This window comes from Sus scrofa, chromosome X (assembly GCF_000003025.6).
Source record: "Sus scrofa isolate TJ Tabasco breed Duroc chromosome X, Sscrofa11.1, whole genome shotgun sequence".
In the NCBI taxonomy this organism is placed as follows: Eukaryota; Metazoa; Chordata; class Mammalia; order Artiodactyla; family Suidae; genus Sus; species Sus scrofa.
In genome coordinates this window covers 115957643-115983748 of record NC_010461.5, presented here as the reverse complement: position 1 = coordinate 115983748, position 26106 = coordinate 115957643, and the positions used below count along the sequence as shown (strand labels likewise).

Below are 26106 nucleotides of genomic sequence, written 5' to 3'. Positions count from 1 at the left end.
TGCCTCAGTTTTGTTAAAGCTCTCTTCTGCCACAGTTTTTTTTTTTAACTACTTTTGTTATTCCCAGAAACCCTGTAACATAAATGGGATAAGGATTCAAAATAATATTTCACACACCAAACAAATAGTAAACATGTGCAGCATTTTATTCTTACTGGTATTCAAGAAAAAACAAACTGAAATATAATATAAATAATAACAACAATAGTAAAATACAGTTTTCATCAGCATATTAACAAAAACAAATAATATTAACTGAGCCTCCAACAGTTAACACAGAATTGGCTCACTCAGATTGATTTTACTGGTGGGCAGGGAACAAGGGTACACAGTTTGGAAAGTAATTTAGCAATACATCAAGAACCATACAAACACCTTTATTTGATCCATAAATTCTGATTCTGGAGATCCATCACAAAGAAATAATCTAACTGAAGAAAAATATATATTCTAAGACAGTGATTCTCAACCAAAGGCAATTTTGCCCCCCACCCCAGGAGACATCTGATGATGTCTGGAGCTAGTTTTATTGTCACAACTGTGAGAATACTATTGGCAACTAGTTAATAGAGGCCAGGAATGTTTTTTTGAAATCCTACAGTACACAGGATGGCCTCTTACAGAAAATTATTATCACTAGTGCCAAAGTTGGAAACCTTGCTCTAAGGTGTTCATTTCAGAATTATGTATAATTTGTGACATACTGGAAACAACTTAGATTCCCCTCCCCCCACAAAGACACAGAAGTTTAGGATATCAAGGTGCATCCATCCACTTGATACAGTGTTATGAAGAGATTTTAAATGTTAGGATGTTTTAAATAAAAAAAAATTAATGCAACAAAAGCAGAACCAAAACATGTAGGGCAATCAGGAGGAATACGAGAGGATTATTTAGTCACTAACAGGAGTTCATTGTCGAATGTTATTGTTGAACAAATGTCAGTCTCTTGGGATGTGGTTCAAGACGTCAACATAGGAAAATCCTAAAATCACCTCTTCCCATAAACATAACAAATTTACAGCTACATACATAATAATTCCCTATAAAAAGAGAAGACCTGAAAACTAGCTGAAGAGGTCCTCCCCAACAAAAGATAAAAGGATAGGAGAGCAATAGACTAGATGAATCAGGAGAAAGAATAAGTGATCTGCAAGACAGGGCAGTGGAACTAACCCAGAGAAACAAAAATAAAAAAAGAAGTTTAAAAAATGAAGATGACATAAGGGACCTATGGGACAACATCAGGTGGACTAACATCCCCATTATAGGGGCCCCCAAAGAAGAAAAGAGAAAAAGTGAAAACTTCCCTAAACTGGGGAAGGAAACAGACATCCAGATATAGGGAGCCCAGAGAATTCTAAACAAGAAAAGCCTTAAAGATCCACACCAAGACACATAATTAAAATTTCAAAGTTAAAGCGAGAATCTGAGAAAAATAACAGGAGTTCCCATCATGGCTCAGCAGGTTAAGGACCTGACGTAGGCCCCATGAGGATGCAGGTTCTATCCCTGACCTCGCTCAGTGGGTTAAGGATCTGGCATTGCCACAAGCTTTGGTGTAGGTTGCAGATGTGGCTTGGGCCTGGTGTTGCCACAGCTGTGCCATAGGCCAGCAGCTGCAGCTCCAATTCGACCCCCTCACCCAGGTATTTCAATATGCTGCCAATGCAGCCATTAAGAGAGAGAGAGAGAAAACATACTAGCACAAGGAAATCCCTATAAAACTATCAGCAGAAACCTTGCAGGCAAGTAGAAAGTGGCATTATAAGATACAATATAAATGGCAAGATATACCACACTCATGGATTAGAAGACAATATTGTAGCTATGTCAATACTACCCCAAGCAATGTACAGATTCAATGCAATCCCTATCAAAATACCAGTGGCATTTTTCAAGAAAACAGAACAAATAATCCCAAAATGTGTATGTAATTGCAAAAGACCCCTAGCAGTCAAAGAAATCTTAAGAAAAAATAGCAAAGCATTATTTACAACAGCCAAGGTATGGAAGCAACCCAAGTGTCCACCAACAGATGACTATATAAAGAAGATGTGGCATATATACATATACATTTATATATATATACACATACACATTTATACACATGCACACATACATACACATACACACACATCTATATATTCAATGGAATACTACTCAGCTATAAAAAGAATGAAATTTTGCCATTTGCAACAATGTATATGGACTTTGAGGGTATTATTTTAAGTAAAGTAAGTTAGAGAAAAACAAATAATAGATTATTTCACTTATTTGTGGAATCTAAGACAAACAAATGAAGAAACAAAGTAAAACAAAACCAAAATTATAGATACTGAGAACAGATTGATGATTGTTGAAAGGAAAGGCTTTGGGAGCCTGGGAAAAACAGATGAAGGGAATCAAGTACAAACTTCCAGGTATAAAATAAATAAGTCATGATGATGTAATGTATAGCATGGTGACTATAGTAAATAATACCACATTGCTAAAAAAGTAAATCTTAAATCATAAAAGAAAAAAAATTTGTGAATTTGTATGATGAGAGATGCTAACTAGACTTATCGTGGTGATAATTTCACAATGTACACACATGTTGAATCATTATGTTATAGGCTTTAAATTAATATAATGTTCTATATCAATTATACTTTAATAAAAACTTCAGTCTTGAGTTCTCTAATGGCTCAGTGGGTTAAGGATCTGGCATCATCGCTGCTGTGGCTCTGGTTACAGCTATGGCATGGGTTTGATCCCTAGCCCAAGAACTGCATGTCACAGGAGCAGCCAGAAATAAAAAAAAAAGGAAAATAATTGTCTCCTTTTTGCATAACATCATAAACTCTCCCAAGGGGGTGAGACTTGCCTATTCAGGGCAAATACATCAAGATCATCTTTTCTCTCATGATATCTTATCTAAAAAACTTGCTGATTAAGGGAAAAAAGCAACACATCAAATCAAGGAAAACACCCCCAAAATCTTTATGGATTTTGCTGACATGAAATTTATTCCCCCAAATGACATTCCATCCAAAAAAATCAGAGTATACATTCTTCAAGTGCACATGGAACATTCTCAAGAATTGGTCACACACTGGGGCACAAAGCTAACCTCAACAAATTTAAGAGTATAGAAATTATTTCAAGTATCTTCTCTGACCACAATGGCATGAAACTAGAAATCAACCATAGGAAAAGAAATGAGAAAGAACTCACTACATGGAGACTAAACAACATGCTACTAAAAAACCAATGGATCAATGAGGAAATCAAGAACTAAACTAAAGAATACCTTGAGACAAAAGATAATGAAGACACAACCACTCAAAATTTATGGGTGCCGCAAAAGCAGTGCTCAGAAGGAAATTCATAGCAATACAGGCCTTCCTCAAAAAAGAAGAAAAATCTCAAATTGAAAACTTAACCCACTACTTAAATGAATTAGAAAAAGAAGAACAAACAAACCTAAAGTGAGCAGAAGGAAGGAAATCATAAAGATCAGAGAGGAAATCAATAAAATAGACAAACAAAATAAGAAATGAAAAAGGAGAAGTCACAATGGATACTAAAGAAATATAAAAAACCATGGCAGAATATTATGAACAACTGTATGCTAACAAATTTGACAACTTAGAAGAAATGTACAACTTTCTAGAAACTTATAGCCTGCCAAAACTTATCAAGAAACAGATCAACTGAACAGACCGCTCACTAGAAATGAAATTGAATGTGTCATAAAAACAATCCATACAAATAAAAGTCCAGGGCCAGATGGCTTCACAGGCTAATTCTACCAAACATTCAAAGAGGAAATTATTCCCATTCTCCTTAAACTTTTTCAAAAGGTTGAAGAAGGAACACTCCCAAAGACATTCTATGATGCCACCATCACCCTCATCCCAAAACCAGACAAAGATACCACCAAAAAAGAAAACTATTGGCCAGTATCTTTGATGAATATAGATGCAAAAATTCTTAACAAAATTTTAGTCAACTGAATCCAACAACATATCAAAAAGATTGTACACCACGACCAGGTGGGATTCATCCCAGGTTCACAAGGATGGTTCAACATATGCAAATCAATCAATGTCATATACTACATTAACAAAAAAAAAAGTCAAAAACTACATGACTATCTCAATAGATGCAGAAAATGCATTTGACAAAGTCCAACATCCATTCATGATCAAAACTCTTACCAAAGTGGGTATAGAGGGAACATACCTTAACATAATAAAAGCCATTTATGATAAACCCACAACAAATATAATACTCAATGGAGAACAGCTGAAAGCCTTCTCACTAAAATCTGGAACAAGACAAGGATGCCCACTCTTAGCACTGTTATTCAACAGAGTATTGGAAGTCCTAACCACAGGAATCAGACAAAAAAAAAAAAAAAAAGAAAGAAATAAAAGGCATCCAAATAGGAAGAAAAGAGGTAAAACTGTCACTGTATGCAGATGACATGATACTATACACAGAAAACCCTAAGGACTCAACCCAAAACTACTTGAACTGATCAACAAATTCAGCATAGTAGCAGGATATAAGATTAACATTCAGAAATCAGTCACATTTCTGTATATACTAAGAATGAAATATTAGAAAAGGAATACAAAAATACAATACCTTTTAAAATTGCACCCCAAAAAATCAAATACCTGGGAATACACCTGAACAAGGAGGTAAAGGACTTATGTGCCAAGAACTATACATTAATCAAGGAAATTAAAAAAGACATAAAAAATGGAGAAATACTTCATGCTCCTATGTTGGAAAAATTAATATTGTAAAAATGGCCATACTACCCAAAGCGATCTACAGATTCAATGCAATCCCTATCAAATTGCCCATGACATTTTTCACAGAACTAGAACAACAATCCAAAAATTTATATGGAACCACAAAAGACCTAGAATTGCCAAAGCAATCCTGAGGAACAAAAACCAAGCAGGAGGCATAACTTTCCCAGACTTCAGGCACTATTACAAAGCCACAGGCATCAAGACGGTGTGGTACTGCTACCAAAACAGACATATTAGAGAACCCAGAAATAAACCCATACACCTATGGTCAATTATTCTTTGACAAAGAGGCAAGACAATAAAATGGGAAAAAGACAGTCTTTTCAGTAAGTACTGCTGGGAAACCTGGACAGCTGCATGCACATCAATGAAACTGGAATATACCCTCACACCATGCACAAAAATAAACTCTAAATGGCTTAAAGGCTTAACATAAACAAGATACCATCAAACTACAGGAAGAGACATAGGCAAAACATTCTCTGACATCAACCTTACAAATGTTTTCTTAGGTCAGTCTCCCAATGCAACAGAAATAAAAGCAAAAATAAACCAGTGGGACCTAATCAAACTGACAAGCTTTTGCACAGCAAAAGAAGCCAAGAAGAAACCAAAAAGACAACTTACAGAATGGGAGAAAGTACTTTCCAATGATGCAACTGACAAGGGCTTAATCTCTAAAATATACAAGCAACTTATACAACTCAACAGAAAAATAGCCAACAACACAATTGAAAAATGGCCAAAAGACCTGAAGAGACATTTCTCCAAGGAAGATATACAGATGGCCAACGAGCACATGAAAAAATGCACAACATCCCTGATTATTAGAGAAATGCAAGTCAAAACTACCACGAGATACCACCTCACACCAGTCAGAATGTCCATCATTCATAAGTCCACAAAGAACAAGTGCTGGAGGGGGTATGGAGAAAAGGGAACCCTCCTGCACTGTTGGTGGGAATATAAGCTGGCACAACCACTATGTAGAACAGTATGGAGGTACCTTAGAAATCTATCCATAGAACTACCATGTGACCCAGCAATCCCACTCTTGGGCATATATCTGGACAAAACTTTCCTTGAAAAAGACACATGCACCTGCATGTTCATTGCAGCACTATTCACAATAGCCAAGCCATGGAAACAACCCAAATGTCCATTGACAGATGATTGGATTAGGAAGATGTGGTATATATACACAATGGAGTACTCCTCAGCCATAAAAGAGAACAAAATAATACCATTTGCAGCACCATGGATGGAATTAGAGACTCTCATACTGAGTGAAGTAAGTCAGAAATAGAATGACAAATACCATATGATATCACTTATATCTGGAAGCTAATATATGGCACAAATGAACCTTTCCACATAAAAGAAAATCATGGACTTACAGAATAGACTTGTGGTTGCCAAGGTGGTGGGGGAGGGGGAGGGAGTGGGGTGGATTGGGAGCTTGGAGTTAATAGATACAAACTATTGCCTTTGGAATAGGGGATTAGCAATGAGATCCTGATGTGTAGCACTGGGAACTATGTATGGTCACTTATGATGGAACATGATAATGTGAGTAAAATGAATGTGTACATGTATGTGTAACTGGGTCACCATGCTGTAGAGTATAAAATTGATGGGACACTGTGAACCAGCTATAATGGAAAAAAATAATTATATAAAAAATAAATGGTGACATAATAAATAGCAAAAAAAAGAGGAAAAATTTATTCCCATCATTTGCAAACTGAAAGAATCTCATCTCATTTATTCTGTTCAAATAACCAATTAACAGTAACTCATCCTCAGTAGGATTTAAAACGGTCAATTTCTTGTCATCCACGTCTGCACTTCTGAGTAGTACTAAATCAGGAAGAAAAAAAAAGAGCAACATGATTTGGAATTATTTGATTATAGTACTTGAAAATAAAGATGCTGTAAATGAAAACTGTTTAGTATGGAGTGTGTGTGTGCAGGCGTGCATGCGCAGACATGCACATTTGGTAAAGTGATTGTGGTATTATGCTTTTCTGTGCTCTTAAGTTGAACATAAGCAGTACAAAAAATATGGTGGTAGGCATGATATGGCCTTAATCATGTCCTCATACTAATAGTTGGACCCTGAAATATGCTAGATTACATGGCAAGGAAGATTTAAGTTTGTAGGTAGAATTATGGCTGCTAATCAGTTGATCTTAAAATGGGGAGATTGTCCTGGATTACTCAGATGTAAGGGGGTCATTAGCAAAGGAATGGGGGCAACCTCCAGAATCTGGAAAAGGCAAGGAAACATCATCTCCTAGAGCTTCTAGAAGAAACACAGACTACTGACACTAATTTTAGTTCTGTGAGAACTGTCCTGCATTTCTAACCTACAGAACTGTAAGATAATTAATTTTTGCTGTTTTAACTCACTATGTTTGTGGTTATTTTCTAATAACACAATAGGAAACGAATACAATTGCCCCTTTGTAGCTATGTGTGGTCTATGCCTGCCCATGGAAATATGTGTTGGGGGGAACATGTGGGGGCCTCTTTACCTTCTTTTTCTCAAAATGAGAAAAAGGCCTGTGCTGTAGGAAAATGTCACTTTTCCAAGTAATTTTTTTTTCAATGACTGATTGTGTGGTCCCCTTGCAAGCAAGGTGTTCTTTTGGCCTCTACAGCACCCAGAATGCAAATGTGAAATAAGGACAAGGGAAGAATTTTTGAAGCTCTTTTCATTAAAAGTGACTTCTTTCATACTCAAAGTGAAATAGGCGCTTATATTTTGTAATGAATTCGATGATAAAAATGGCACAGTGTACTAGAAAAATTACAAATTTTGGAGTCAGACACATCTGAGTTCAAATCCTTGTATGAATAGTTTGAGTGACCAAAGGTAAGTTACTTAGCCTTTGTAAGTCAGAGTCCCATTGTTTCCTACTGGGAAGGTGACCTGCCGACAAATCTTGCTGTGACCTAGACATGTTTAATGTTTGTAATATATAAAAGAGTGTTCTTCCAAGTTTAAGACTGTAACAGTAAGATAAGCTGCACACTCAATCTTTGTGAATGGTAATGAAGAACACAGCCAGAGTAATATATCTAAACTTCAAATTTGACCATGGCCTTCCTTTGCTTTAAATCCTTCAGTAGCTGTCTATCATCTGTGCAACAGCTTTCAAACCTTTTCATTTTAGGGTCCTTTTACATTCTTGTTAACAATTACTGAGGACAAGGAAGAGTTTTTGTTTATGTGGCTTGTATCTATTGATATTTATCATATTAGAAATTAAAGTAATTATAATAACTCCATTAGAAGTTAAATATTTTATTAAAAATAACTTTTTCATAGCAAGCAGAAAAATAGCAGGAAGAGTGATGTTTTATACTTTTTACAATTTTCTGTAATGTCTGACTTAATAGAAGGCAGTTGGGTTTTCTTTCATATCTACTCTTGTGTTCATTCTGTTGTAATATATTGTTTAGGGTGAAGTATATAAGAGAAAAAAAAAATCCAGCCTCCCACAGATATGTAGTTGGAGAAGGGAGGATTATTTTACTAGCTTCCTCAGATATTTTTGGTTAGTCTTTGATACTACACAAAAAGTGGTCATTTCTTAAAGGCTAGTTGCAAGATGGACTCTCAATGTACATCTGTTTCATTATACTTTTTGTACTCTGTTTCATTAAAATTACCAGGTCTATCTTGCACTTTGAATAGATATTTTATCCATGCATAATTTTGTCACATTGAGCACTGATCATTTTAAGTTTTGGTTCACTAACATGCAGATCTTTCAAATGTTAGCACATTTCATTAAACATCAAAAATTCACATTTGTTAATATCATCACCAATCTCATCATCCTTTGAGATGTAATACCAATGCCAATTCCTTCTAAAAGCCTTCTTTAAACTCCTCCCACTTAGAGCCTTCATCCTGTGTGCTTCTTAGTGCATTCTGTACATTTCCATCACTGGTCTTCTCCTATCGCAATAGTCTTTTTCCACTTCATTCTCTCTTTTCCCCACAAGGTTATGAGCTTTTTGAAGACAGAAACTCTGCTTTAGTGATGCTGGTAACTCCATCTTGTTCCCTGTGTAGACTAGGTTTTCAATAAATCCTGTTTGTATGAATGCTGCAATCAATGTAAATATACTCAATGAGATAAGCTTGGCAAAAAATGAAAAAGCCCCAATAACATGTTTTTGTCAGAATTTTACCATCTGTGCCACAGACAGGTCTTTAACACAAAATTCAACCAAACAACAAAATGATAGGGTCTTCCTTTTATTCGACATCTATTTAATAAACTCAGTAAATGCCTACTTTTTTTTCATCTCTATACCTGTGCTAGAGGAGATGAGAGCCACTGGTTATACAATGATAATTAAGCCTTGCTATGATTAAAGTATCTGGATTTGGAGTCAAATGATTTATTTTTAGTCAGTGTCTTCCATTCAACAGCTATGTGATCTTGGCCAAATTATTTAATGTCTCTGAGCCTCAGTTTCCTTAGCTGCAAAATAGAGATAATAGTACCTATTTAAAACAGGGTATAATAATTACATGAGAGAATTTAAGTGAAAACATCTATTACAGTTCCTAGTACATAATAAATTTTTAGTAAACATTGATTTAAACCATACAGTCATGGGTTTTGTCCCCAAGGGTACCAAGGACTGTAGAATTATACATATGAACAATTATTCTTATTAAGCCAAAATGAACTAAAATAACCATGCAAGTAACATGGTTAGGGAGCAAAAATTAAGAAAGTACATTGAAGAATAGTGGGAAAATGAAGAAGTAGGGTACGTAGGGCCTCTGCTCAAAGTGTGATCTATGGACCAGCATTGGTATCTCTTAGGAGATTATACAGCATCCTGGGGCCCACCCCAGATCCTCTGAATCAGAATCTACATTTTACTGGATCCCTAGGTCAATTCTCTGCACATTAAAACTTGAGAAACACTTTTACAGAAAGAAAGACTTCATGTCATTAAGATTCTCTACAAAATGATTAATGCTGTATGCATATTTCTTCTTACTGCTCTAAGGACTTATTTGAATATCTGTGAGCTTTTTGAGCACTGTGCTTGGGGTTGATCTCACCTTGTTCAATTCACTTTGAAAGAAAGTTAAAATCCAAAATTATTCTACTTGCCTGGATGAAGCTATGGACCCAGGAAGTGAGCTTTGGATGTTGGGGTGCCCAACAAAATACACGTGTCATATTTCAGTCTCCTCTCAACCTTAAAAGAGAAACCAATGGAGGACAATTCTCCCTTGCACTCATGTAATAGACTTGGATTTCAGTGTTTGGTTAGAGATTTCATCTGCTAAAATTTTTTTCTGAATATTTAATAAGTATAAATGAGTATTTACCAAAGATAAGCTCTAGTATATAAATGTCTCCATATAGCAAGAAAGAGAGTCACAAGAGATGAATTTGACAAAAGTTATTTCTCAGTGAGGTAAATCTTCCAAAACCTAGCTGTATGCTTTATCATTAATTATTACGAGGAATTGCAATAGTTCTCAAGCTTTACTCTGCCTATGAACCATTTAAGAAGCATAATAAAATTCAGATTCCAGGCCCTCGCCCCTAGAAGTTCTCATTCAGGAAGACTGAAATAGGAGCAGGGAGATTTCATCAAGGTCTCCAGTTGACTGCTCACAATCTTGCTTTGAGAAGTACTGAAACCCCATTAGGTCGGGGCATTGAATCAGAACATCTGGGAAATGGAAGAAGCAATGTGATTTAACTATTTAGTGTGCACCAGGTATATTCAGAATATGATCACATTTTATTTTTACATTTTCATTTTATGGGGGAGCTGCTATCCCCATTTTACAGATTGGAAACAAGGTCACACAGATGGGAGTAGTGGAACCAATATATGCTCCAAAGTTTTATACTCTGTATCTTATGCTCTGCTCACCACCATGCAATGTAAACTTTCGACCTGGGTTTGAATCTTGGTTTTGAAACTCACTCATTACAGATTTCAAGGTGTTCCTTTGCAGAGTTGAAGCATTTTCAAGGTGTTTGTGCAAAGAGAGGTAGGACAGGGTCAGCTTCACGTGTGTGTAACTGGTACAGTTGTACTGGGCCCCCAAATTAGAAAGACGTGCACTCTGTTTAATGTTCTTCTGTCCCCATCTTGAAATTTGTTATCACTTTTGAACAAGGAGCCTCACATTTTCATTTTGCACTGGATCTTGCACAGTAAGGTATTACTGCTGTGGAAATGACACAGATTTGGGGTGAAGTTCAGGGCTAGTTTTGATATGTTTATAATGCTGTCTATTCTCTATGAGGCTCTTTAAAGGTATCTGCCACCCCCCAGCACAAGTCCCTCATTAGGAAATCCATAAAGATCAGCCGTAGGAACCAGTAATGTTATGTCCGTAGTATTTGCCCCAATTGCCCACTGCCCTTTCTCACTTTTGTTTTCCCTTGACCTCTGATCTCTGTCTTTGTATTTGACTTCCAGTAGCTCTCCCAGTACCTGTTTTGAGGCTCTGTTTGAATGAGCTTTGGTTTTAGGCACTGTTAGATACAGTGGAAAGTACAGGCACTGGACCTACTCTCTTGCAGCTTCAGATAAGAGGCAAGACATTCACATGCACCTCCTACATTAGATTAGACTAAGTCCATGAACTGCAAAGAAACAGGTTAGCTCTTTAGGGGATGCAGATGGAGAAAGAAATATATTGATTTATTTTAGAAATGGTTGGTTCCCGAAGTTACTCCTTCCAGGAAGCCTTTCCTTATTCTCAAACAATCAATCAGCTGCCTCTTCTATGCGGTCTCATAGTGCTCTGTACTCATTCCTATGTAGTACTTACCATATTGTAGTGTGAGTGCCGGCTTACTTGACAATATCTGATACGTCAATAAGGAACCATATTTTTTCCCTGTATAGTTCCCAAGGCCAGGTATAGTGTCTGGAACATAGTACTTGCTCAAAAATATTTATTAGGTGAATTAACATATAAGTTAGTGATGTAATTTATTTTTAAAATTTAATTGGCTATTTTTTTGAGCAGGTTTAGGTTTATATAATGATTGAGTGGAAAGTACAGAGTTCCTATACATCCCCTCACAGCCCTCCCCACTGTTTCCCCTATTATAAACACTGTGTTTTAATATGCTACTTTTGCTTCAAATGACTGATATTGGTACACTACTTTTATTTATTTATTTATTTTTGGTTTGTGATAGGTCTTTATTTTTAATTAAAAATTCTTTTTATTATAATTGATGATTTACAATGTTCTGTCAATTTCTTCTGTATCACGCAGTGACCCAGCCTTATATACTTTTAGCAAAAGTCCACAGTACATTCAGTGGGTTTTGACGAATGTGTAATTACATGAATTCACAATTACAGTATTATAGAGAACAGTTCCACTGCCTTAAAAAATCCTTTGTGTTCTACATAGTGGTCCATTTCCCCCGACCCTATCTGCCTGAAGCACTAAGAACTACTTATCTTTTCCCTGTCTCCAAAGTTTCACCTTTTACAGGATGTCATATAGCTAGAATCATAAAGCATATAGCCTTATCAGATTGGTTTCCTTCACTTAGCAATGCACTTTAAAGTTGTTGCATGTCTTTTGGTGCCCTTGAGCATTTATTTATTTTAGTGATGAATAATGTGCCATTGCATGAATACACCAGTTTGTTTATCCATCTATCTATTGAAAGACAACTTGGTTGTTTCCAAGTTTAGGCAATTATGAAGAAAGATGCCATAAAGATTCATGTGCAAATCTTTACATGGATATAAGTTTTTAATTCATTTAAGTAGGAGTGCAATTGCTGGGCCATATGTCTGGAATATGTTTGGTTTTACAAGAAATTACCAACTGCCTTCCAAAGTGGCCGTACCATTTGCATCTCCACCAGTAATGAATGAGAGTTCCTGTTGCTCCACATCCTCACCAGCATATAGTGTTGTCTGTGTTTGGGATTTTGGCCATTCAAATAGATGTGTAGTGGTCTCATTGTTTTAATTTGCATTTCTCTAATGGCGTATGATGTTGAATAGTTTATATGATATTTTACCATCTGCATATCTGTGGTGAAGTGTCTAGATCTTTTGCCTATTTTCTTAGTGTTGAATTTTAAGTGTTCTTGGTATATTTTAGATATCAGTCCTTATCAGATATTTGTTTTAGCAAAGATTTTTCTCCCATTCTGTGACTTCTCTTTACATTTTCTTAATAGTATCTTTCACAGAATGAAAGTTTTAAGTAAGTTCACTTTGTCAAATATTTTGTTTTCTGGATTGTGCTTTTAGTGTCATTACCTAACTGAAAGTCATCTAGATTTTCTCTTATGTTATCTTCTAGGAGTGTTGTAGTTTTTCTTTTGTTTTACATTCAGGCCTATGATTCATTGTAAGTTGTTTTTTGTATAGCCTGTATCTTAGCTCATATATTTTTAGATGTGGATCTCTAGTACTTCCAGCACCATTTGTTAAAAAGACTATCTCTTATCAATTAAATTGCCTTTGCTCTTTTGTCAAAGATCAGTTGACAATTTTTTCTTTCTTTCTTTTTTTTTTGTGGGTCGATTTCTGAGCTCACTTGTCTAGTCCATTAATCTATTTGCCTATTATTTCTACCAGTATAACACCATCTTAAACGCTGTAGCTTTATAATAAGTCTCAAAGTTGGGTAATATCAGTCCTTTGATGTTATTCTAACTTCAACATTCTGTTGGCTATTCTGAGACTTTTACCCTTCCATATACCCTTAAAATCAGTTTTTCTATCAACTAAATAATTTTTGGATTTTGGTTAGATTGCATTGAATCTATAGATCAAGTTGAGAAGAACTGGTATCTTGACAGTATTGAGTCTTCCTGTTCATGTGCATGATGTATTTTTCCATTTATTTAGATCTTTGATTTCTTTCATCAGTTTTTTAGTTTCCCTCATATAGATCTTGTACATATTTTTTAAGATTTATATCCAAGCATTACATTTTTTCATGTTTCATTTCTTTTTTATCACCAAAAAAATCCATGCTCAGTATAGAAAATATAAAAAGCAAAATATCATAAAAATTTTGCAATCTCACTGGCCTTGGCATATATTTTTAAAGATATTTATGTATGTATACATTTTGGTGAGGGGAATTTAATTAGTCCCAACTAATCCCTTGTTATTAGATATTTAGATGTTTTAGCTTTGCAAGCTTACAACTTAGACAAATAAGGATAATTTAATGACTATGGATTAAAATTTTTAAAATCAACATTTAAACAAGCTTGAAAAACTCTCAAAATCAGATAAAATACTTAAAGATTCAGAGGAATTTACCAAAACTCTCTGCTATTTATTAAGGTTTATAACAATCTGATGGTAGTGTCTAGGGACCCTAATTCTGATCAAATCAATGTTCTGACCACACTATGATGTTAACCATCTTGATTTGTGCCAAATGCTTTAAGACAAATATTTTTAACTACGTTACCTGGAGCCCACAGAAGCTGAAGCAATTGATCTTGGTCAATTTTAATTTATGTTCATGACTTTACTACATGATCCCTCTAAACTTGACCTCTATTTCTCATTTAATGAAAACCATGAAATAGTGTCAATCATGGGCTTTATGCCAGTCTCTGCCAAATTATGTAAATGATTATTCAAAGGTAAAATATGTCACAGTCCATCTGCACTAGTCCAGTATTAGCACATTGGGCCATGATTTATCAGCCCATCAACTGCTCACCATTCTTCTGGTAAATGATCCCAATTTCCTTCATAGAATTAATCCCTCATGCTTAGTCCATTTGGTTTGGATTGGAAATCCCAGGGATGAGGTGGCTACGAAGCCTAGACAATAAGATCATTATATAACCCAACTATAATGACTAATTCAAATGTGGTCCAGTTATCTAATCAGTGCTAATAGGGCAACTGATGAAGGAAACTGGATAAACTTACATTTTCAAATATATGTGGAGCTATAAATTTGCAAGACTGGTTCTACTGGGAAGCCCCAAGATGAGCAGAGTATGTTGGCAATGGAGATGAAAGCTGAGCTAACAGTTGGAGGAAGGAAGGAGGGAAAGAGTTAGAGAGAAAGTAGCTGTTATATCAATCAAGAAATCACTTTTTTTTTTTTACCTAGGGCATTTAAAGTGGTTCTTTTACCCCCAAACCTTATATCCAGGGGTTGTGACTAATAACAGCTCAGGATGGTTCAAGCTCTTTCAGATATAGTTCCTATTTCCAACTCTTGTGGTACTACATATTCTTAGGTTTAAATAATAGCTTGTAAATAATAGTAGCACAGGGATTGTGGAGAGAAGAAAAGACCTTGTGTTACTTCAATACTGTTATTATATTTGACTTCTTGGCATTTTAATAGTATTGAAGTTTTCAAACCTAGTGGGATCCAAGAGATGCAATTTTTTCCTGTTGTTTAATAGTTCAAATTTTAGATTATATACTGCTCATGGTCAAATCTAATGCTCTCCTTAAATTTTCAAAGTCCTTCTTGGATTTTCCTCACTTTTGGTTAATCACAGGAATCTGCTGGTGCTTTTCTCCAGACATTGGTTTGTGGCCTATTATCTTCTGCATGGTTTAAGTTGGTTAGGTCATGACTGTATTTCCCAGAGCTCTCACTCTTAATCAGAACTGATGACACTGCATTACCTTTGTGCTGTAGGGCGAGGCTGCTCTTATACTGGAAGAAAATGATGGATTCCATGTTTCACATGCAATTCTGATTACTTAAAGGAATTTTGTTGGCATTATGGTGGTTGGCGACTTTTTAAAAAAAATTATTTATTTATTTGTCTTTTTAGGGCCGCACCCATGGCATGTGGAAGTTCCCAGGCTAGGGGTTGAATCAGAGCTGTAGCCACCAGCCTACACCATAGCCACAGCAATGCCAGATCTGAGCAGCGTCTGCAACCTACACCACAGCTCCCTGCAACACTGGATCCTTAACCCACTGAGCGAGGCCAGGGATCAAAACTGCTAGTCATGGATGCTAGTCATATTTGTTACCACTGAGCCAGGATGGGAACTCCTTTTTTTCTTTTCCTGGTTCTTTTCTTTTACTTTCAAGGCCTATCTTTTATTTTGTTTTTTCTTTCATTTCTTTGTTTTTATATCAGCTTCAAATCTTTGTTCTTAGAGAAATAAAACAGTGTAGATAAAACTAAATGTTCCCCTTAGTATTATCATTTCTTGTCCTCATTTTCCAGAAGCAAACACTGCCATGAAGATCTTTTTGTAAATACTTTTACTAAAAAATATGATATATATATCATATTAAATACATGTGATTGCAACTTATCTACTAAAGTCAGTTATGACTTTATAAGACACATTATAAAGAAAAAAGAATAAAGAATAAGGCAAATAACACACTTAAACCATTCATTGAATTCCATTCCTGCATGCCCTTCTTAGTCATCTTCCTTATTATTTTTGTCTGGGTTTCAGTTCGTTTTGTTTCTGCACAAAAATCAGCTATTATATTCCATAATCAGTAGTAATTGTTAACTATGTATTTAGCTATTTTATTTGTGCATTGTGTCTCTCATATCATACGCCTTTCATCTGGTTGAAATGCATCCTTTCTTCACCTCTTCCCCTGTGTCTTATAGCGTTGTGGTCGCTTCATGCAGGATGGGACCCTTGAACTGCAAATATCACACCTGTTTCTAGACCTGTGATTCCTGTAATCACTCTTCCATCACTAAGGAGGATGATGGCACAATTTCAGTCCCTTAGTTTGTGGGGCAGAGGTTTTCCCTGGTTCCTGGTACTGCAGCAGTCTCTGTTTCCTTTAGGCACTAAGATGCACATTTGTAATTCTAGATGCACATTTGTAATTTGTAATTTGTGTTTACACAATTTTAAGTTTCTTTAGTGATGGAAGAGTGAATATGAGGCAGGCAGGAGAGTGAGTTTGCAAACTTCTGCATCTGGAGCCAGAAATTCTGCATGTTCTGTTCTGTATCTGGCAGTGATCTGGCCTTAAAAAAAAAAAAAATTAGCTTTAGTGCCAAGTTGGAGTTTTGCTGAATGTGCTGCACAGAACAATCTAGATGGAAAGTTGTGGTTAGGGCTTGAGCTCTTTCAAAAAGGTCAATTATTTATATAATAAAGATAAATAGGTCTTCCAAGCAAGAAAGGACTATGTGAATACAGGGTTCTGACCTGCTTCTTCTAAGTTCAGATGCATTTTCCTTTATCTCCTTTTTATTTTTTCCTTATTCTATGTTGCTTCTCAGTTCGGGAAGAAACAACCCGAAACCCAGAAATTTGAGTGTCTACTAGACAATTGTTTGTGTATGTCCCATAGGCAGATCATTATGAAAAAACTTCCAAAATCAAGCCATTATCACGCTATAAAACCCCTCTTCTGTTTATGCTTTATCTTAGTGAATGTCACTATCATGTCCAAAGATGCTTGGGTCAGATGAGATAACAACCTGACTCTTATTTCTCCATTTTCTTTTACCGCCTTTAGATTTTAATTTCTCAATATCTCATGAATCATGAATTATCAGTCTTCATAGGAACTATTGTTTTTCTAGTTTAAGCCATGGTTTAAGAGCTTTCACCTGTTCCCAGTTGTCTGGGAACAGTTGTCTAACACGGAAATCTTCTTAGTCTAGACTTTGCCTATTACTGAAATCTTATTTGTAGACATCCTCTTACCTCTGTACCAAATATTATACCATCAACTACACCAAGCTAAGTTTTGCACAACTAGTTCTAAAGAAAAAAATCCCAAGAAAGCCATATCACTTAAAAGTAAGAGAATGACCTGCTTCTAGACAAAAATTGCAACAATAGAAAAAGACCCCTAGGGCAGATATTTCTGACTTGGTTCTCAAAACATCATTGCTCATGCTTTTTTTTTTTCTTTCTAGAACTACCTCGAAAATATCTGTCAAAGACTATTCTAAAGAAAACCTTCTGGATCTTATGATTTCAGCAAAGGTATTTCTTCATTTTCATGTTTAAAAAAGGTATAAAATAGGAAGCTATCAGAGAAAATTATAATTAATAAATGTGTTCAATACTACAGTAATTTATTTCATATCCTTCAGTTAATTTTTCCCTATTTCATTCTTCTAGCACAAAAATTGTGTAACAGATTATTAAATACAATTTTGTGATTCTTTAAAAATAATTGTGGGTATTAGATCCTTGATCAGGTATGTAACTATATGGTAGAGCTAATATAGAAAATCAGGTTCAATCTATATCATTATTACTTAAGCACCATTATTAGAAAACAAAGCAATGGTGTGTACAGAGAGAATAGGAGAAAAATGCAACTTGAGAAAGAGACAAAAAATTTATACATAACATCATGTGTTAAAAATATTTTAAATTGTGGTTCAATTTTCATTTTCATGCAGTCGGAAAATATGTTACCAAACAATACGCTAACCTATATTGAGCCATTTTATAACATCATGAACACTGTGGGAATTGGAAAACATCTTGTTTAATCATGGTTTTCATAAAACTGATGGACTAGTGCTTGATACAGCACTACTGGGAATATTATGAAATATAATCCCAAAGACATTGTTTTATTAAAACCGCTTATTTTTTAACTTACTACTCTGAGTCTTAAAGAATCACAGAGCTTGTGTTCATAATACTCAGCATGTAACTGAAAAGAACAAAATTAGGAAAAGATACACAGCACTTGACAAATCATAGTTTGGGAGTATGTTTCCTATCCCCAAGGTACTTTGGAATCCTGTAGTGGATTTGAGGTTCATAAGTTTTGTTTTGTTTTTGAATTGCTACTAAGATATAATGCTTGAATATAGGCAGCCATTTTAATACTGCAATTTCCTAGAGATGGTGGGAAAAAGAAATGCCTCACCAAGGATGCAGAGCAAAATAAGTCATGATAGTAAAGAGAATATATGGCATAAAAGCAAAGCCAGATAAACTCTCATAACATTCAAAATGGAAAATATGCCCCCAACTCGGCATGGAGAACAACACAGCTGTAGTTTCAGCCCTGCTTTTGAATACCGGCTACTATCTTGGGAAGGTCACTTAACATCTTTCGCCCACATCCATAAAGAATAGCAAAAGTCGAAGTTCCTGTCGTGGCTCAGTAGTTAATGAATCTGACTAGGAACCATGAGTTTGCGGGTTTGATCCCTGGCCTTGCACAGAGGGTTAAGGATCCAGCGTTGCCATGAGCTGTGGTGTAGGTCGCAGATGAGGCTCGGATCCCAAGTTGCTGTGGCTCTGGCGTAGGCCGGTGGCTACAGCTCCGATTACACCCCTAGCCTGGGTACCTCCATATGCTGCGGGAACGGCCCTAGAAAAGACAAAAAAACAAAAAAACAAAAAAACAAAAAACAAAAAACACTGAAAGTCACTTTACGGAGTTAGGATGAGAATTGCATGATATGAGTGTAAGAGTGGATATTCAATTATACTGAGAGTGGGATTGGTGCCAAGAGAGGTTTTGGCGATCAGCACTCACCTCAGTGCATGATAAATAGGAGAAGATTTAAAAATATATATATTTAAAGTGTTCTCTGGTGGCTGAATGGGTTAAGGATCCAGCCTTGTCACTGCTGTGGCTCTGGTTACTGCTGTGGCACAGGTTCAATTCCTGGCCCACGGATTTTCATATGCTGTGGGCACAGTCAAAAAAATATTTGGGAGGTCAAGGAAACAAGCCAAACTCGAATGAATAATGGGTAAACTCTGTCTGAAAGGGTTTATGGTGCTAAATATTGCCAGAACCAGAACTCATACCTAGCTTTCCTAGATTAGCGTGTTGGCTACATAGCAAGGGAGCAATGTTTGTTGCGCATAGTTTTACACAGCTAGTGAATGTGGGACTCTGAGCTTTGAATCATATATATGTGTGTGTATATATATATGTATACACACATATACACATATATATTATATAGACCATATATATATTTGCATTATAAACACATAGACATTGGGATTGGGGATGAAGCTATTTCATTAGTCACCATGATGAGAAAATTCTAAGTACAATCACTTGTTTAACTACTGTATAAATAGAATAGGGCTGTCCTTCAGTTCTAACATCTGATGTGTATTAGAGAGCCACACACATTGTACAGGTAAATGAGAACTCTTCCTATTGAAACAACGATTCAGCTTTACACAGAAGTCCTGCTGATGAACTAGTGCCCTGGGATACCAATTCTCTGTCCAAAGTTTGGGGCTATGTCTCTAGCCCCTGCACATACACAGAGAGTGAACCCAGTGAATAGAGTGCAGCAATCAAGGCTGGTGGGCTCCTTTTTGACTCAGTCCCTTGGCTTGAGATCTCAAGCACAGATAGAGAATCTCAATTATCATGAAAGAAAAAAAACAGATGCTACTAAGTGCCTGAATGTCGAAAGCCACAAAGCTGATGGAGGGCATAAAACTCCACAAGAAACAGAACTGGACCACACTTCCATGTGTAGGCAGGGTATAGACCTGACCACAGAAGGCTTTTTTGCCTTCCCTGGCTCCTACAATTGAGAATTCTTTATAATTTCTAGATACAAGTTTTCTGTTGTTGTTGTTGGATACATGACTTTCAAATATTTTCTCCTAGTCTGCATCTCATCCTCTCTTTCACTAGTGTCATTCAAATAATGAAATTTAAAATTTGGATTAGGTCTATTTTATCATAATTTTTATTGGATTGTCCGTTTGGTGTAATATCTAATGAATTTTTCCAAAACCCAGGTCATAAAAACCTGTTTTTTCTCTAAAAGTTTTATGGTTTTATATATTACATTCGAATTGAGTGATTTTGGGTCACTAGTGGTTTTCCAAGGATTTCATTCATCTCATCAAATTTGTTGGATTTGTCTGTGTGGCATTGTATCGAGTATTTTCTTTTAGTCTTACTAGTGTCTGCAGTGTCTGTAGTTGTACTTCCACATTTATTCTTCATATTGGTAAGTCTTGTATTTTTTTTCCTTTGTCATTCTTCCTAGAGGTTTATCAATTTTTCTTAATCTTTTCATAGAACTAGCCTTTGGTTTTATTGATTTTCCTTATTTTTGTATTCAGTTTTATTGACACATCTGCTTTGATCTATATAATTTTCTTTCTTTGCTTGCTTGAGATTATTTTGCTCTTTTTCTAGTTTCTTAAGGTAGAAATTTAAACTGTTGGTTTGAGCCCTTCCTTATTTTCTAATACAGGATATAATGCTTTAGATCTTTTTTAAAGCTTTTCTTAGCCTTACCTCACTAATATTTATATGTTATATTTTAACTTTCATTTAGCACTTAATATTTTCTAAAATCTTAAGACTTTTTCCCATGTACTATTTAGAAATATGTTACTTTCAAGTTGTTTGACGTTTTTCCTGTTATTTTTCTGTTATTGATCTCTAGTCTTATCCTATTCTGGTCAGATAATAGATTTTGCGTAAAGTTAACTCTTTTAGATTAGTTGAGTTTTTGGTGACACAAGATAAAGTGTATCTTGGTGAATGTTCCATATGCACTTAAAAATAATGTCTATTCTACTGTTTTAAAATATTTTAAACTGTTGATTATGTAAATTTTCAAACCTATACAAAGTATAGAGAGTCAACCATCATAAAGAACATAACTCCATAAATTCATTACTCCACTTCAATAATTACATAATACCTCTACTGCCTTTTCTCATTTGGTCTATAACCCCATGGACTCCACTCCACACCTCCATTTCCTTTTTTTTTTGTTTTTTTTTTGGCTGCATCTGCAGCATATGGAAGTTTCCAGGCCAGGGAGCAAACCCATGCCACAACAGCGACCCAAGCTGCTGCAGTGATAATGCTGGATCCTTAACATGCTGCACCACAAGGGAACTCCTCCATTTGCTTATTTTTAACAGTAATTGTATATGTGAAATTTACATATATTGAATTTTATAAAATTTAAGTGAAAATTTGTTTCAAGTGGTTACATGCATACAACACACCTCTCTCAGTTTATAGATAATGTCCACCTTCCCCAAAATATCTCCTGTTCTTTTCCAGTCAATCCTTCCAGCCACAAGAAAAAACAGTTCTGAAAGTTTTCACCTTAGACTAGTGTAGCATGTTCTAAAATTTTGCATAAATCCATTGATAATATTATGCTTTTGAATTTAGCTTTTCCCACTGAGGGTTATGAATGTGATGTTTGTCCATGGTGTTGACTGAAAGAGTAGTCTATTTCTCTTTATTGCTAAGTATGAAACTATTGTATAAATATATTACATTGTTTATCCATTTTCTGTTGATACACATTTAAACTGTTTCTAGTTTTAGGCTATTGTTAATAAAGCTCATATACTTTTTTTTTTTACTGAATTTTTCTTGATTATTCTAATTCCTCCTTGATAAAGTGAAATTTCTGGGTTGAAGGATACATGTAACTTTGCAATTATAAGAAATTGCCAAAACTCTTCCAAAACCTGTTTATGATTTTACATTCTCACTAACAATGTAAGATAATTTCACATTGCTGTTGTCATCTTTTGGAGTCATGCCATTTTATTGAGTATATAATTGCAGTTCATTGTAGTTTCAATTTGCACTTCTATGATGATAATGAAGTTGGGCATTTTTCATGTGCTTATTAGACATTCATATATCATACTTTGTGAAATACCACTTCAAATATTTTATCGATTTTATAATTTATTGGCTTTTATTATTGAGTTGTAAGATTTGTTTATATATTCTGAAAACAAACCCTTGGTCAAACATGACTTGTAATTATTTTCTCGTAGTCTGTGCCCTGACTTTTCATTTTTTAAACAGTATATTTTGATGAACAAAAGTTTCTGAGTTTGAAAAGGCTAATTGATCTTTTTGTTTCCTATGCTAATTGATTTCTTTATCCTGTCTAATAAGTCTTTGTCAACCCTAGGTCATAAATATTTTTTTCTATCTTTTGTCCTAAATGCCTTGTAATTTTAGCTATTACATTTAGATAGGAACCATTTAGAACTAATTTTTGTGTGTGGTAGGAGATGGGGATCAAGGTTCAATTTTTTATATGGATATATACAGTTATTTCAGAGGCATTTGCTAAAAATACTTTCTTTTTTAAATTTTATTTACTTATTTATTTAATTATTTCCCCAATACAATTTTTTTTCTTCTGTAGAGCATGGTGACCCAGTCACACATACATGTATACATTCTTTTTTCTCTCATTATCATGCTCCATCATAAGTGACTAGATATAGTTCCCAGGGCTACACAGCAGGATCTCATTGCTAATCCATTCCAAAGGCAATAGTTTCCATCTATTAAGCCCAAGCTCCCAATCCAACTCACTACCTCCCCCTCCCCCTCGGCAACCACAAGTCTATTCTCCAAGTCCATGATTTTCTTTTCTATATCAAATTGCCTTGGTGCCACTGCCAAAAATCAATTGGCCACATTTTTTTTTTTATTTTCCCACTGTACAGCAAGGGGGTCAGGTTATCCTTACATGTATACATTACAATTACAGTTTTTCTCCCATCCTTTCTTCTGTTGCAACATGAGTACCTAGACATAGTTCTCAATGCTATTCAGCAGGATCTCCTTGTAAATCTATTCTAGGTTGTGTCTGATAAGCCCAAGCTCCCGATCCCTCCCACTCCCTCCCCTTCCCATCAGGCAGCCACAAGTCTCTTCTCCAAGTCCATGATTTTCTCTTCTGAGGAGATGTTCATTTGTGCTGGATATTAGATTCCAGTTATAAGTGATATCATATGGTATTAGTCTTTGTCTTTCTGGCTCATTTCACTCAGGATGAGATTCTCTAGTTCCATCCATGTTGCTGCAAATGGCATTATGTCATCCTTTTTTATGGCTGAGGAGTATTCCATTGTGTCTATATACCACCTCTTCCGAATCCAATCCTCTGTCGATGGACATTTGGGTTGTTTCCATGTCCTGGCTATTGTGAATAGTGCTGCAATGAACATGCGGGTGCATGTGTCTCTTTTAAGTAGAGTTTTGTCCGGATAGATGCCCAAGAGTGGGATTGCAGGGTCATATGGAAGTTCTATGTATAGATTTCTGAGGTATCTCCAAACTGTTTTCCATAGTGGCTGTACCAGTTGACATTCCCACCAGCAGTGCAGGAGGGTTCCCTTTTCTCCACAGCCCCTCCAGCACTTGTTATTTGTGGATTTATTAATGATGGCCATTCTGACTGGTGTGAGGTGGTATCTCATGGTGGTTTTGATTTGCATTTCTCTTATAATCAGCGATGTTGAGCATTTTCTCATGTGTTTGCTGGCCATCTGTATATCTTCTTTGGAGAAATGTCTCTTCAGGTCTTTTGCCCATTTTTCCATTGATTGATTGGTTTTTTTGCTGTTGAGTTGTATAAGTTGCTTATATATTCTAGAGACTAAGCCCTTGTCAGTTGCATCATTTGAAACTATTTTCTCCCATTCTGTAAGTTGTCTCTTTGTTTTCTTTTTGGTTTCCTTTGCTGTGCAAAAGCTTTTCAGTTTGATGAGGTCCCATGGGTTTATTTTTGCTCTAATTTCTATTGCTTTGGGAGACTGACCTGAGAAAATATTCATGATGTTGATGTCCGAGAGTGTTTTGCCTATGTTTTCTTCTAGGAGTTTGATGGTGTCCTGTCTTATATTTAAGTCTTTCAGCCATTTGGAGTTTATTTTTGTGCATGGTGTGAGGGTGTGTTCTAGTTTCATTGCTTTGCATGCAGCTGTCCAGGTTTCCCAGCAATGCTTGCTGAATAGACTGTTTTTTTCCCATTTTATGTTTTTGTCTCCCTTGTCAAAGATTAATTGACCATAGGTGTCAGGGTTTATTTCTGGATTCTCTGTTCTGTTCCATTGGTCTGTCTGTCTGTTTTGGTACCAATACCACACTGTTTTGATGACTGTGGCTTTGTAGTATTTCTTGAAGTCTGGGAGAATTATGCCTCCTGCTTGGTTTTTGTTTCTCAGGATTGCTTTGGCGATTCTGGGTCTTTTGTAGTTCCATATAAGTGTTTGGATTGTTTGTTCTAGTTCTGTGAAAAATGTCATGGGTAATTTGATAGGGATTGCATTGAATCTGTAGATTGCTTTGGGTAGTATGGCCATTTTTACAATATTGATTTTCCCAATCCAGGAACATGGAATAGCTTTCCATTTCTTTACATCTTCTTTGATTTCTTTGATTAAAGTTTTATAGTTCTCGGCATATAGGTCCTTTACCTCCTTGGTCAGGTTTATTCCGAGGTATTTGATTTTGTGAGGTGCAATTTTAAAAGGTATCATATTTTTGTATTCCTTTTCTAATGTTTCATTGCTGGTATACAGAAATGCAACTGACTTCTGAATGTTAATCTTATATCCCGCTACTTTGCTGAATTTATTAATCAGTTCAAGGAGTTTTGGGGTTGAGTCCTTCGGGTTTTCTAGGTATAGTATCATGTCATCTGCATACAGTGACAGTTTGATCTCTTCTCTTCCTATATGGATGCCTTTTATTTCTTTTGTTTGTCTAATTGCTGTGGCTAAGACTTCCAAAACTATGTTGAAGAGCAGTGGTGAGAGTGGGCATCCCTGTCTTGTTCCAGATTTGAGTGGAATTGGCCACATTTGTATGAGTCTATTTCTAGGCTCTTCATTTGGTTGTATTGCATTTATGTTATTCCACATTGTTTTGATCACTGTAGATTTAGAATAAGACTTACATATGAATAGTGTAATCCTTCTGCTTTGTTAATTTTTTTTCAGTATATGTGCTGCTGAAGTGAACACATTAATGTTTTTAAAAAGTATACTTTGGGTACTTTTAAGTACATTGAATTTCAATATGAATTTTAGAAGGAGACTTTCAATTCAATAAAAATTAAAAAATAATAGAAGTGGTTCTAGTAGCCATCTCAACCTTGCTTTTTTGATTTTAGGAGGAACATATGGCTCACTGTTTATTAGCTGTGTTGCTCATATATGCTCTTTTACTAATTGGCAGTAGTTCTCATCTATTCCCAGTTTGGTCAACACCAATAGGTCATGATGTAGTATACATTTTATACATTATTAATTATTTGCTAATATCTTGTTAACTATATTGATATTTATGAATTCTTTGTCTTTTGTTGTTGTTCTTATCTATTTTTCTGCCTTTTAAAAATTGGAATTAATATCATAAATAACTTGGGAAGTGTTCCCTCCTCTTCTGCTTTTTGAATGGGTTTCTATATAACAGTAATTATCCTTTAAATATTTAATGTAATTTGCCAACAAATTTTTTTGGAATAGGAATTTTCCTTCTTGGGAGTTTTTTTTTTTTTTT

At 35.4% G+C, this 26106-nt stretch overlaps 1 long non-coding RNA gene across 3 annotated transcripts in view; it reads left to right on the top strand.

Moving 5' to 3' along the window:
• Positions 1 to 26106, top strand: part of LOC110257824 — a 180454-nt gene that overhangs the window by 132700 nt on the left and 21648 nt on the right. For all 3 annotated transcript variants that reach the window (XR_002340831.1, XR_002340832.1, XR_002340833.1), the window contains exon 3: positions 17717 to 17786. This is a non-coding gene — a long non-coding RNA (uncharacterized LOC110257824). The remainder of the gene's footprint in view (positions 1 to 17716; positions 17787 to 26106) is intronic.